The 13381-nt window shown below is 48.5% G+C and overlaps 1 protein-coding gene across 1 annotated transcript in view; it reads right to left on the bottom strand.

Moving 5' to 3' along the window:
- Positions 1-13381, bottom strand: part of CENATAC (centrosomal AT-AC splicing factor) — a 480847-nt gene that overhangs the window by 141940 nt on the left and 325526 nt on the right. The gene's annotated exons all lie outside the window — the stretch shown is intronic.

Raw genomic sequence — 13381 nt, 5'->3', positions numbered from 1 at the left:
TACCTGTACAAATGTCTCTATTTAAATCTCATGTCTCCTATTGTCATCTCTAAATCCCTAACAATATCCTAGCCCGCCCTCGGCTAGTTTACACTGCCATCCCCATAATCTAGCGCTCATGTGCCCCCAGTGAATGGCAAAGCTACCATTCGCCAACACTATGGCTAACTGTCCACTCCACTCGAGCCTCCCGGTGCGGAAATACATTTTCATCACAGCTCGGCTTCGAAAAGCCAAGCGATGCATGCAGGTGGTTGGTCTCCTGTAGGTTGGGTCCATCCGGCATTTTCGATTCAGGGGAGGAGGTTTTGTTGGGCCAAGGTTCCAGGCGCCATCCCTGCGCGTAGCCTTTCGGTCCACGGCACGATGGCCCAGCCTCGCCCGGTCAGAGCACCGCGCCTGCCAGGGGGCGAAGGTCCGACCTCTCCTACCCCCCCTCGAACCGTGCCATTTGCCTCTTTCGCCACGGCGCGGCGCCGACCATACAGGGCGGGGCCCGGCACGAATCATGCACGCCGCCACGGCAACGTTCCCCGCCGTTCCCCACAGCACACAAAGCACACAATGCACCGAGGGCTCGCGTCAGCTATTCGTCGCACTACGCGCTAACCCCCCAGTCTGGGTCGATGGTTGAGCCGCATTCTCACACCCACACGCGACTCGCCCCACTCTCGCAAAACGTGGCGCTCCAGCGCCTCTCATACACTCCCTGCATTCCGTTACTACACACGCTCTCCGCATATGGTCCGGTGTGCACTCGTTTCCCGCACACTCCGGTGTACACTCTTTCCCCGCACACTCCGGTGCACACCACTCAGGCACACTCATGCCGTTCACACACTCTATCACACACTCCTCTGTTACACACTCCGTAACACACTTGGCCATCGCACACCCTGTGTCGCACTCTTCACACATACACTCCGTTGTGCATTCGCTCTCACTCTCGGTAACACACTCTCCTGTTACACACTCGCGCTTCGGTGCCTTTCGCACACGCGCGCCATTCACCCTCACACATCGCACCACGGACCTTCCACGAGCGCCCGGGTTACATCGCGATCCCAAGCGTGCCAAAAATCTTTTCGCGCCAAACATTTTCACGCCATAAACGCTCCTACTCACCTTAGGGATTCTCTTCTCCGCCTTTCCCGCCAACACCTGTAAAGTCTCATTTGGGTTAGGCAGCACGACATCACAATGTGAACATGGACTTTGCGTGCATTCCATTTCTTTCTTCGATTCATTTCCCGATTCTTTCTCTGCCGTCTCTTCAACCCCAATTTCAATTATAATTTCTTTTTCTTTATTAAGCTTGACGACCGCTGGCGCACATAAAATAAAATTTTCCAATTCGGCGGCCGTCGGCTTTTCCACACCCCGAGTCACGATTTCTACCCCAGTCATTTTAACTGCACCTCGCTCAGGCTCGCTTTCCACGCGTTCCTCAAATCGCGTTACCTCGTCGCGTACCAATGCGACCTTCCTGCTCAACGTCCTCCCCCATTTTTCTTATGTTCCGGGTGAATTTGTCGCTCTGAGCATCCATTCGATTAACCAACTGATCCCCCGTTTTTTTCATTTCCTTCTTAAATAGAGCCATGAATAACTGCATTTCTTCAAACGTTGGTACAGCGGGGCGCGGTCCTCGTCGCCACGTGCGAGGCGCCGCCATTGTCTTTGCCAGCTGCCGCACCCTTATCAGTCTCCACCACCAACTGTCCCTCTCGGTCCTGGGTTATTAACTCTACCTTATCTTCTACCCCCACCGGCATCCGACCGTCTTGGTTATCCATGGCACGAATTTAAATTTGGATTTTAATAATTAAATTTCGGCCGCTCGTAATTTTGAGTGCGTTAAGCGCACTTCGGGTCCAATCCCACTCCTGACACCAATTGTTGCCAGCAATATGCACAATTGGTGTCCAAAATTTGGTCTAAAAAATTTAGTCCCAGGTTCCAAATCCCACTCCTGACACCAATTGTTGCGGATCTCAGCGCCGGCCTTTCCCCCTTACCAAGGGGGGATTAGTCCCCTTGTCTTTGACTAGCCGACGGGACCCGGGACCTATGACGTCCTTCCCGGACAGCGCGAAATAGGGTTGTAGGACTAATCACTAATACCTAATTACTCGCGCTGCCCAGAAACGAGGAAGGAAGCCCCGCACAAATCACGGGTGTTGGTGGATACGCCGAGCGGTAGCGAACCCGTGACCCGAGCCGTTATCAATGACTCGACCCCGATCCAAGCGGTTCTTACTCGTGCCACGCTTACCCAATGATGGAAATCACAGAAACGGTCGAATTAGGAGAAAAGGAATAACAAGATTTATTTACACGATGTACAATGATCAGAAGAAGAAGACACAGTGCAGTCCTTAAGCAGTCTTATACTTAATACCCCAGACAAACGGGCCCATCTCACACAGACATTCACACGGGGATTGCAGATGACCAGGTCAGCACGTCCAGGGATGGCCTCCGGGCAGCTCTCCCTCCGATCCCCAGCTCGCACCGCAAAGTAGATGAAATAGTCGAGACGGCAGGAGCTCTCCGCGTGTTGTTGGCGCGCACGGGATAACACGGGGCGAACGGTAGGGCTGTGCTCTGGCGGTTAATCACTCGCAGGCTGTGTATGTAATAAGCGAATAGGCACTAACAATGCGCTTCTCAATTCCTTCAAGTCCTCCGACAAATCCTCTCGATACTGTCGTGTGCACGCGAGTCCTCGTAAGCCCTCCTCCAGCCAGTCCTCATCAGTCCTGTTCAAGGGCTTTTTGTGAAGGCTTATATAGCCCTGCCCAGCAAACCTTCCAGCACTTGCTTAGACGCCTCTTACCACGCCCTATCACGCCATGCCCTTCAGAGCCCTGGTTGGCTGGTAGCCCTTACCGTCATCGCCTCTGACGTGCTCGTTCATGCCGCCACACCCCGACCCCACGCTCCTCCCTCTTTTCAGGCTTTCCTCGTGTCATTTGACTAGTTTGAGCAAACAAAGGGCAGCTAATGCTGCTGGCAGCCAAAGCGCAACACACGGAGGGTGGCCGCAAAATGAAAGGACCTAAGCTCATTTCTTTATGATGTTAATGATGATTAACATGATGCACATGTTACTAGGGAAATGGCCTACTCTTACACATACTATGACATAACTAATACTCTAAGTGGGCCTACGTGTTGCTTGTGGACTAACTATGGGGGGCAAACCTTTAACCTTCAATGATGTCATATGTACAAATCTCAAAACCGTATCAATATTTTGTTTGTCTGTTTGATTTTTTTTGTTGTTGTTGGCTCTTTCACGAGCCTCGATTCTGTATCCAAAAATAAATAAAAAAATGTGCCAGTACTGAACATGTACCAATATTCCTTTTGTGGCATGAAACAAGTGCTCAGTTGTCACATATCACTGCAGGAAACCATAATGAACCATGATGGATGTTTAAAATTCCTGGCTTTGTTATTAGTCCCCTTCCGGTGTACAACGGAGGGGACTATAGGTTTGCACGCCGTCCCTCCGTCCGTCCGTCAGTCCATCAGTCCGTCACGCAAGGAACAGTTTTCTCGGACTTTTTTTCTAAACGCTTAATGCTAATGATTTCAAACTTGGCAAATGGTTTCCTCATGATAAGTTACAGATCAAGTTCGAACTTCACGACGTTTCGATCATTTTTGACAAAGTTATGGCACTTTGAACTTTGGGAATTCTGATAATTCTGATGATCCTTAACTCAGTGCCATCTTAAGTTTTAATTTCCTTTAAAAAACAATTTCTCTGCAATAATAGGACCGATTGAGATCAAATTTTCACCATAGGAGGGACTCGATCTGTAGAATATTTTAATGGTAATTATGATGTCACAGGTCACGTGGTTCGGCCGCCATATTGTTTTTCATGAAAACACGAAAACCCCTTTTTCTCTGCAACGGCTGAACAGATCGAGGCCAAACTTTGCAGGCAAAATCGCATACCCGTGACGAACAAAAAAGTCAGCGAGCATGACGTTATGCGTCGCATGGTTTCAGAGTTATGACGTTTTTAAGCATGAACCTTTAAAACCGAGCTCCTCACTCATTTTTGATCCAATCGAGGGAAAACTTCACAGATCTGTTCAGCATATCAGTCTACTAAAATGACCTTTTGGAATTTGCGGTAGGGCACGTGGTTTTGGCAGATATCGTTAATTAAACGAAAAAAAATTTTTTTAATGGATATCTCTTGAATCGCCAGTACCTCACACCATGAGTTGGTAATAAATTATATAATTCACACAGTGCAATACGTGCAGGCCGCTCCACGGAGCGACCTTGCGGGCTTATCAACGAGGCGAGGCGTGACACATGTGTCTCAGCATACCTCAGATCAAGTTTGAAAACCAGCATCAACCGTGCATAAATTTGTATATTCGATCATTTTTGACAAAGTTATGGCACTTTGAACTTTGGTAGGGGACATGTATTGCAGCGCAATACTCAGAATGCTTGTTGTCAATGGTTTCATTGGAATCACTTTGTTGGAAATAAAACATGTCATTCCTTTAAAAATCTGAACTATTGACAGCCAACAAGCCCCTCCTGATTGTGACTACCACTTTGATTGTAGTGGGGAGGCTTGCGTGCTCCTGTGACCCTTTGAGCTATACTGGTGGGAGCTTTACTCCTGGTACGTCTTACCTAGCCAGGCAGGTCAACAGTTAGGAGCCAGACTAAGAGTAGTCACACATTTTCTTGGGGGCAGGAGAAACTTTTTTTTCCACCTGGTCTAGTCGCTCCTGGGGGGTGTTTGGATATGGACACCTAGCAGGGCTAAAACAAGACCTGTTAAAGGGTGGAAGAGCTCCCTGTGAGCCAACGGCCATCCATATCCGGTGCCCAACTGTCTGCGGACGTCCTCCTGCAGTCGGGTTACCTCTTTATAGGAGGTTGGTGGCAGGATTTGCACTCCGGCCACCATAAAACATGTCATTCCACAATACGCACAAAGAACACAACTAAAAAAAAAACATTCCGTGGGACTACCTTCTGTGCAGCTGCCTTTCACAGGGGAGCTCACCGGATGACTGGGTTGGGGCAAAGCCTTCGGGACCCCCATTCTTTGATAATAGGAGGAAAAGCACGGGGTAACTTTCCTGGGTTGGGTTGTGGAGGTGTGTGTCGGGGTGGTGCTGAGGTGTCGTCCACCAGACGACGGTCTCCTTGGGTTAACCTGAGGCGGTCACTTCGGGTGGGAGCCTGGAACGTTCTTACTCTGAGAGGATGATCACCTATCTCTGCTATCATCCGAGCTCCAGCGTTTGAACGTCAGTGTGGCAGCACTTTCTGAGGTTCGGAGGCTGGATCGTGGTGATATTATGGCGGGGGGTTGCACCTACTACTGGTCTGGTCGCTTTGATGGTTACCATGCCCAGGGAGTTGCTGTAGCTGTGTCCAATAAGCTGACTCCCATGATAGTCGTGGTAACACCGGTTAACGAGCGTATTATGAGACTGAGGATTCGTCACTCTTTGGGTGTCATTTCCCTGGTCTCTGTATATACTCCGACTAAAGAAAGTGATCTCACTGTGAAGGAGGCATTCTACGCCACCCTCGAGTCTGTGGTAGATCAGTGCCCCAGGAGAGATACTCTTCTAGTCTTGGGGGTTTCAATGCATCGACTGGCACTGATAGGGATGGTTATGAGGCATGTGTTGGTCCCCATGGACCCGGGACTGTGAACCAGAATAGCACTAAGTTCCTCGGCTTTGCAAGAAGTCATGGACTTCATGATTTGCAAGAAGTCATGGACTTAGAGTGGCTGGCGCATGATTTCAGCACCCACAGCCTCATCGCTGGACTTGGTATTCCAATGCTGGTGGAGTAGCAAAGGAGATGACCATGTGCTCATTGATGGTCGATGGCGGATGCTCCAGAACTGCAGGGTCTACCGGAGTGATCAGTTCCTCAACACTGACCACAGGCTTGTTGTAACAACTCTGAAGTTGCAGCTCAAATCCAAGAGAATGCTATCATCCCAGCCTCGGCTGAATGTGGGCACGCTCAAGGAGGAGAGGGCAGCTGAGGAGTTCGCGAGCTGGTTGAGTGGGGGTTTTGGGGGGTCTGGATGCTTCGGAGGATCCTGAGAAGTTGTGGAGTGCCTTCAAGACAACCATTCTTGATGTTGCCGGTGGGTGTCTTGGAACCCACCATCAGGCGAAGAAGAACTTTGTCTTTCAGGAGACGCTTGATACCATCGACCAGAGTCACAGGGCCTGGCTCGATGGCAGAGCTGAACTGGTCCGGGAGCTTAGGCGTAAAACTGTACGCTCGCTGAGGGCCGACAACGAGGCCCATGTGCGAGGAATCTGTGAAAAGGTAGAGCATCACTTGTGGACATGTGATTCTCGTCCTGCTTACAGAGGAATCTGTGCATTGCGTTCCTCTAAGCCTGTCCCGAGGTGTACTGCAGTTGTCGCAGAGGGTGGTGGCCTCTTGACAGAGAAGTCTGAATGAAGTGAAGGCCCGCTGGGCCGGTTACTTTGAGCGGCTGTACCAGGCCGACCCACCGGCTGTTGAGTTGGATGTCAGGGGTGTTGCTATCCCAAATGCTGACCCCCAAATTAACGACCCCCCAATTAACTGTGAACCGCCTTCCCTTGTGGAAACAGGTGGCGGTGACCTGGCTGAAAGGGGGAAAAGCTCCTGGGATTTGTGCCATCCGTACTGAGCTTCTCAAGACTGGTGGAAATGCTGTACTTGAGTCTTGCATGCAGTTCTGTGCTCTGTTTGGAGCACAGGCATCATCCCAACTGACTGGAAGACGGGCCTTGTTGTCCCCCTCTGGAAAGGGAAGAGTGATCACCAGGACTGCAACAACTACCGAGGGGTGACGCTACTCTCGGTGCCGGGCAAGGTCTTTGCTTGGATCATTCTTGAGAGGGTTCATGCCTGGTGTTGGCTTAGAGGTTAGGGTGCCGGCTTGGGATCCTAGGATCCTGGGTTTAAATCCCGGTTCATTGCTGAATTAACACCAGGGGGATTGAATCAGCCTGTCATCCTTCCGAGGTCAGCAAATTGAGTACCAGTTCACTGGTAATTCCCTGTGTGTCGCAAGAGGCAACTAACAGGGTTGGCGGCAGGAAGGGCATCCGGCCGTAAAACATTGCTTCAAAAAGGGGACCACGGTTCCCAAAAAAAGGCCAACCCCTGCTCTGCGGGAAAAATGGCCTCTAAAGGTGGTTCATTCTTGAGAGGGTTCGCCGCCATCTGCTTGAGCACCAGTGACCAGAGCAGTCGGACTTTACACCAAAGAGGTCAAGGATTGACCTTGCGCTTCGGGTCCTCACCGAACGCAAGCGAGAGTTTCGTCAGGGGCTGCTTGCAGCCTATGTTGATTTCCGCAAAGCATTCGATTTGGTGAATCGGGATGCCCTCTGAAAGATTATTGGTCTTCGTGGGGTGCCACCAACGCTGATCAATCTGATCTCTGAACTATGCTCTGTTACTGAGAGTGCTGTGAGGTGTGGTGGCTCCATCTCTGACTTATTTCTAGTTGTTACTGGAGTTCGGCAGGGGTGTGTACTGGCTCCCTCTCTCTTCAGTGCTTGTATGGACTGAATTCTAGGGAGGATATCGTCGGAGAGGTCAGGCTGTGGTGCATCGTTTGGGAGTGTCAAGATTTCTGACCTTGATTTCGCAGATGATGCAGTCACTTTGAAGTGACGCTGGATATTCTTACAGGGGCCCTCCAGGCACTGAATGAGGAGGCGAAGCCACTGGGATTACGGATTTCCTGGGTCAAAACCATGATCCAAGCTTTCAATGACATATTGGATGCTGCTGTCTTGTCGGTGCCTGTTTTTGTTGTCTCTGCTGTCTTGTCAGTGCCTGTTTTTGTTGTCTCTGCTGTCTTGTCAGTGCGAAGATGTTGAGGTCATGAAGAGATTCACTTTCCTTGGCAGTGTTATTCATGTGTCCGCATGTTGTCAGCCAGAGGTTGATAGACGGCTGAGTCGGACTTGGCGAGTCATGGATTCACTGGATTATGGGGTGTGGTGCTGTCGGTATCTATGCAGGAGAACGAAAATCAGTCTAAGTCCTTGGTGCTTCCAGTCTTGCTCTACGGATGCGAGACTTGGACCTTTACCAAGGACCAGAGAATGAGACTTAACTCCTTTGGAACCAAGTCTCTTCAGAGAATCCTTGGCTATCGCTGGTCGGACTTTGTTTCCAACGAGCGGTTGCTGAAAGTGACTCAGATGAGATTTGCTTCCTGTATGGTCCATGAGCATCAGCTGTGGCTGTATGGACATGTGGCTCTTTTTCCAGACGCTGATCCAGCTCACCAGATACTCTCTGCAGGGGAGCCTCGTGGTTGCAGCAGGTTGATCGGCATCTCAAGGACATAGGGATGGGCCAGGCATCGGCCTGGGGGATGACCAGACAGAGGCCCCTGGAGTACTGTCGGAAAGTGGATGTGGCGACGCGCTGCTCCGGCACATGCTTCCATACCTGACCTGCCCTGACAAGGCCTTTGTGTGCAGCTCAATTGAGCACTTCTCCACTATGGGCTTGAGCCCCCCCCCCCCCCCACTCCCCAACCACCCTATTCACTTAAACTGGAGTTTTATTTTTCCTCTCATCCCATCCACTCTCCGTTGCCAGTTCATTACAACTCCAAATGCTCAAATGATAAAATGGGGGGAACCCACTGCCATCATTTTTACATCTTCCGCTCTGTCATATTGATACTGTATCATATTGTTACGGACCGCGGATAAGATGTTGTGTTTGCCGAGCGGATGGCCCCACGGCCGTACAGTTACCCCGACTAACCCGATTCCCGAACGTTGGCCGGATCGCGCCACAGATATTCAATAGGGAAAAGACTAAGGCGACACGGATGTGAAGAAGAAGCAGACAAAAAGGTTGGAAATACGAATATAATTTATTTGCTATTTACAGGCTCAAAATAACCAAGGAAGAAGGAAAGCTAAGAAAATAATTTACAGAAGTTATTAGACAGTGCAACGCTAGCTTATACAAACTTAATTAACCCAAGGACAGAACAAACAAAACAAACTCACGTACACAAGAAGGATGGAGAGGCAGGAGGTGGATGGCTGGAGGGAGAGGAAGGTCCAATGGTACTGCAGCACGATCGGCGCGTTTGACCGCCGCCGTTCCTTCGCGGCCCTGCTCCGGAACTGCCGTCAAGGCCCCACGCTGCTGTCGTTGCTGCTGTGGCTGCTCTGGGGACGTCGCGTGCTTTGCCAGGACTCGTCTGATCCAACCACACAACTGAACAACGTGCTTGCTTCTTGCCCAACTCTCTTGCTTGGTCCAACTTTGGCGAGCAAGGCGACGAATAGCAGGCTTTGTGCTTCCCTGGACGATCTCTCGCAGTACCTTGCGCGCGCGCTTTTTATAGTGCCTCCGGCGATCAAGCCGCCGGCCTTTTTGGACACGCCCCTCGGTGTGCTCACCTCGGCCCTGGTTGGTCGCGCGACCCTCTGGCTCCGCCCTTGATGACAACGGGCGGGCACGCCCGTCTTCCCTGACCCGAGCACATGTTCAATGGTGGTATTGGAGGGGATGTAATTGGCAATCGAGGCTTGGCAATGATGAAAGGGGGGTGTGAAAGGAATCTACTCTATTTCACTTGGTGCAATGGAGTGTCATCTTAATGGGAGACGATGCCTTACCCTAATACACATAATAAAGATATAACTATCAACCAGGGGGAAATCTATGATTGGCTAACGTGTATGCTTTATGGAATTAACTACGGGAACGCCCTTTGACCTTTATACAACACTGGAGGCAGGAGGGTCCAGAATAAAGCAAACACAATAAAAAAAAAACACAATAAAAAACACAATTCTCATATCCGCAACAATATCTTCCGCTCTATCAGTGTCAAATGCTTTATCTCGACAAGATCCGGCTCACAAGTTAGGCGTAATTTCCATCATGGTATGGAAGGAATCCGCCATCGTGGACTAGTATCAGAGAGTGGTACAAGAGGTTGAAGGAGACTGGAAGTTGTCAGACAGAAAAGTACCGGTCGACCGAGCACAAGTGCAGCAGATGTTTAACGAGTGTGTGAATCATTTCAACAAAGTCCCAGAAAATCAATCTGACACCCATCCAGAGAACTGGGACTACCAACCACCACTGTACTCAGGGTTTTGCATAAAAGACTGAAGCTTTATGCCTATAAGGTGCAGATTCTGCAGGAACTTAAACCAAACTCGAACGGCACTTGGTAAAGTGCATACCTCCGCTAGGCTGAACAGTTTTTTTGTATCCCAATGATAGGGTGGATCTGGATTCGGACCAGAACCAAAATCGAATCTACTTGATCTTGTCACCTAACAAACTCATCCACCTAGTTTAGTCATGTCATCCATGACATTTTTAAACATCATGTTATATATCGCTTTTTGCCTGATCTCTCAATGGTGAAGAATCACTTATAAATGAAATAATTATCGTATCTGAATCCATATTCAGATCTTCACGAAAATCGAATCGATTCGTCCTTGTCACACACCCAATCGGTCCACCAAGTTTCGTCCAAATCCATCCATAACTCTTTGAGATATCGTGCTACATGTCGATTTTATCCCGATCACTCAATGGTGAAGAATCACTTGGAAAATAAAATAATTATCTTATCCGAATCCATATTCAGATCTTCACCAAAATCTAATCGATTAGTCCTCAAACACACAACCTCTCCACCAGGTTTCGTCCAAATCCGTTCTAGTCAGGGCCCTTAGGGATATTTTGGTTCAAATTCTTCCAAAAGCATCAAATTTGGCGCAGATGTTGCCCATGCCATACTCTTTCGATTTTTGACGGGCGCCAAGGGCGGTATGATCCGGGGACCATACCGGTCCATCCCGCCATGTCACCTGACCTATGACGTCATAATTAGGATACGCATCCAATCACATGGCGTACTATAAGTGGTCAAAGTTCAAAATGAATCAATCGAAAAATGAAGGCAGGGATCCATTTTTAAGGTTTTAATAAAATCCAATATGGCCGCCAGGTCACATGACCTATGACGTCATATTTATGACATGTATACAATCATGTATACATGAACCCGGATCATGATCGCACAAAAATTAAACACAAGGATATGGCATACAGTTCATAAAACATCAAAATCCGTACCTTTGTAATTAGACTGATGAACTGGATATGCCTGAAAATTAGGAAATAGACATGTAAATATTTCCTCTAATTGTCAAAAATAAGGTCAGAGTTCGATTACCCAACCCAGAAACATAAAATGGTGAACCTCACGTAAATCTTGACAAAAAACTCAAAAACCGACATGTTTGACTCAAAAATGACCTTTAAGATGACCTTGAGGGTTGACCTTGACCTCGAATCATCAAAATAACATCATAATTGGATTCCTCGACCTCGAAAACCCCTGAAAAGTGGTATCATACATGATTCCAACCCTTTTGGTTATTTAACTGATTTTCCTCTAATCCAGGTGGCGGCCATTTAGTATTTCGCCAATATGGGGCCCCCGGGGGGGGGGGGGTGCCCGTCTTGGAGCCCATCAAAAATCGAAAGAGTGGCATGGGCAACATCTGGGCCAAATTTGGTGCTTTTGGAAGAATTTGAACCAAATGGCCCCAAAATATCCCTAAGGGCCCTGACTATTCATAACCTTTTGAGATATCTTGCTACATCGTTTTTGGCCCTATCTTCCAATGGAGAAGAATCACTTTAAAATTATACGAGCCGGATCCGAATCTTCACCAAAATGTAATCATTTCGTCCTTGTCACATATGCTACCTCTTTGCCAAATTTCGTCCGAATCCGTCCACAACTTTTTGAGATATCTTGTGCACAGACAAACAGACAGACGGGTGAAAACATAACCTCCATCCGCCTTTGGTGGCGGATGTAATGATGGACCCAAACACAAGGCGTTTGCCTTAGAAATGTCCAGTCGCATTTGTTCAGATGACGAACATTACCTGAAAAAGGTGATGTTCACAGACGAAGCTTGCTTTCGTTTATCGGGGAAGTATCGTTATTTGTTTAAAGGTCAAGCAGCACAATGTGAGCATCTGGGCTCTGACAACTGCCATGTGGTCATCGAACACATACACGATAGTCCAAAGGTCAATGTGTGTGTGGCCTTCTCAATACCTGCGTGGTGGGTCCGTTTTTCTTTGCAGTTGATAGAGTGACCTCAACAATTGATATGAAGATATTGGAAGAATTCGCCTTCCCATAGATTGAAGACCTGCAACCCGATATCATTTTTCAACAGAATGGTGCTCCCCCTCATTGGGCTTTCGTCGTTCAAGCCAACCCGAATGAAAATTTTCTCGGTTGCTGGATTTGCCGAGACGGACCAACCTCCTGGCCCCCACGATCACCAGACAACCCCTTGATTTTTTTTTCTTTCTGTGGGGGGTTGTCAAAGATGTCGTCCACAACACCAAGGTGGCAAACCTGCCGGATCTACGTACTCGTATCGCAGCTGCATGCGCATTGGTGGACCCAAACATTGTGAGCCGAACATGATGGCAAGACCTCTGGTACCACCTTGAGCATGACAAATGGACGAGCATTGAATGTATTCATGGTGTGCACAAAAGGTGAGTTTCTTTATCATATAAACCAAAGGGTATCGTCGTATCATTTGTGGTTCTAAATATATTAACAACCAAAGTTGTCCGGGTCTTTATGGAACACCCTGTATATGTCAGAGCCTAATAACATTGGGTGAGCCTAAACTGCTTGGTCGAACTCCAAGTTCTGCACATGTGCTGAGTCACTGGCACAAAAAAAACTCCCCTCCCACAGGTGTGGGGAGATAACTTACAATTTTAACCTGAACACGTGGCATAGTGTAAGTGGTTTCACCCACTGACTCCTGTATCTATATATAATTCCAGTAATCTCTGTCTGTACGTTTGTACGTTTGTACGTCTGTACGTCTGTACGTCTGTTTGTCTGTGACCGCTGTTTCTCGACAACCACGGGTCCGATATACTTTTAACTTGCCAGGTATATTGCTGGGGACCCGAGGATGTGCCTTTTCAAGGTTTCATATTAATCGGACAATTACTTACCGAGCTATGTCCAAAAAACGATTCAACCAATCAGAGAGCAGCGAACGATCGCGTGTGCCGAACGTGGAGGACACACTCTGCCTCGGATGGCACATTTGAGAGCGTATTCATTTATTTCACGTTTGCAAACTATGTTGGCGTTAAACTATGTTTTAAAACTAATAAAACCGAATTTGCGATTCATTCGCTTTCCTGCGCGTTTGTGCACGCGATGGCGATTTCTTTACCAAACTCCGGAAGCCGTTCGCTTTGGACCAAACCATTGCATGTAAATAGAGGGGGGGGA

Source organism: Myxine glutinosa, chromosome 13 (assembly GCF_964187855.1).
Source record: "Myxine glutinosa chromosome 13, kmMyxGlut1.1, whole genome shotgun sequence".
Lineage (NCBI taxonomy): Eukaryota > Metazoa > Chordata > Myxini > Myxiniformes > Myxinidae > Myxine > Myxine glutinosa.
Note: the sequence above shows the minus strand (reverse complement) of the source record. Positions and strands in the feature narration are given on the sequence as shown.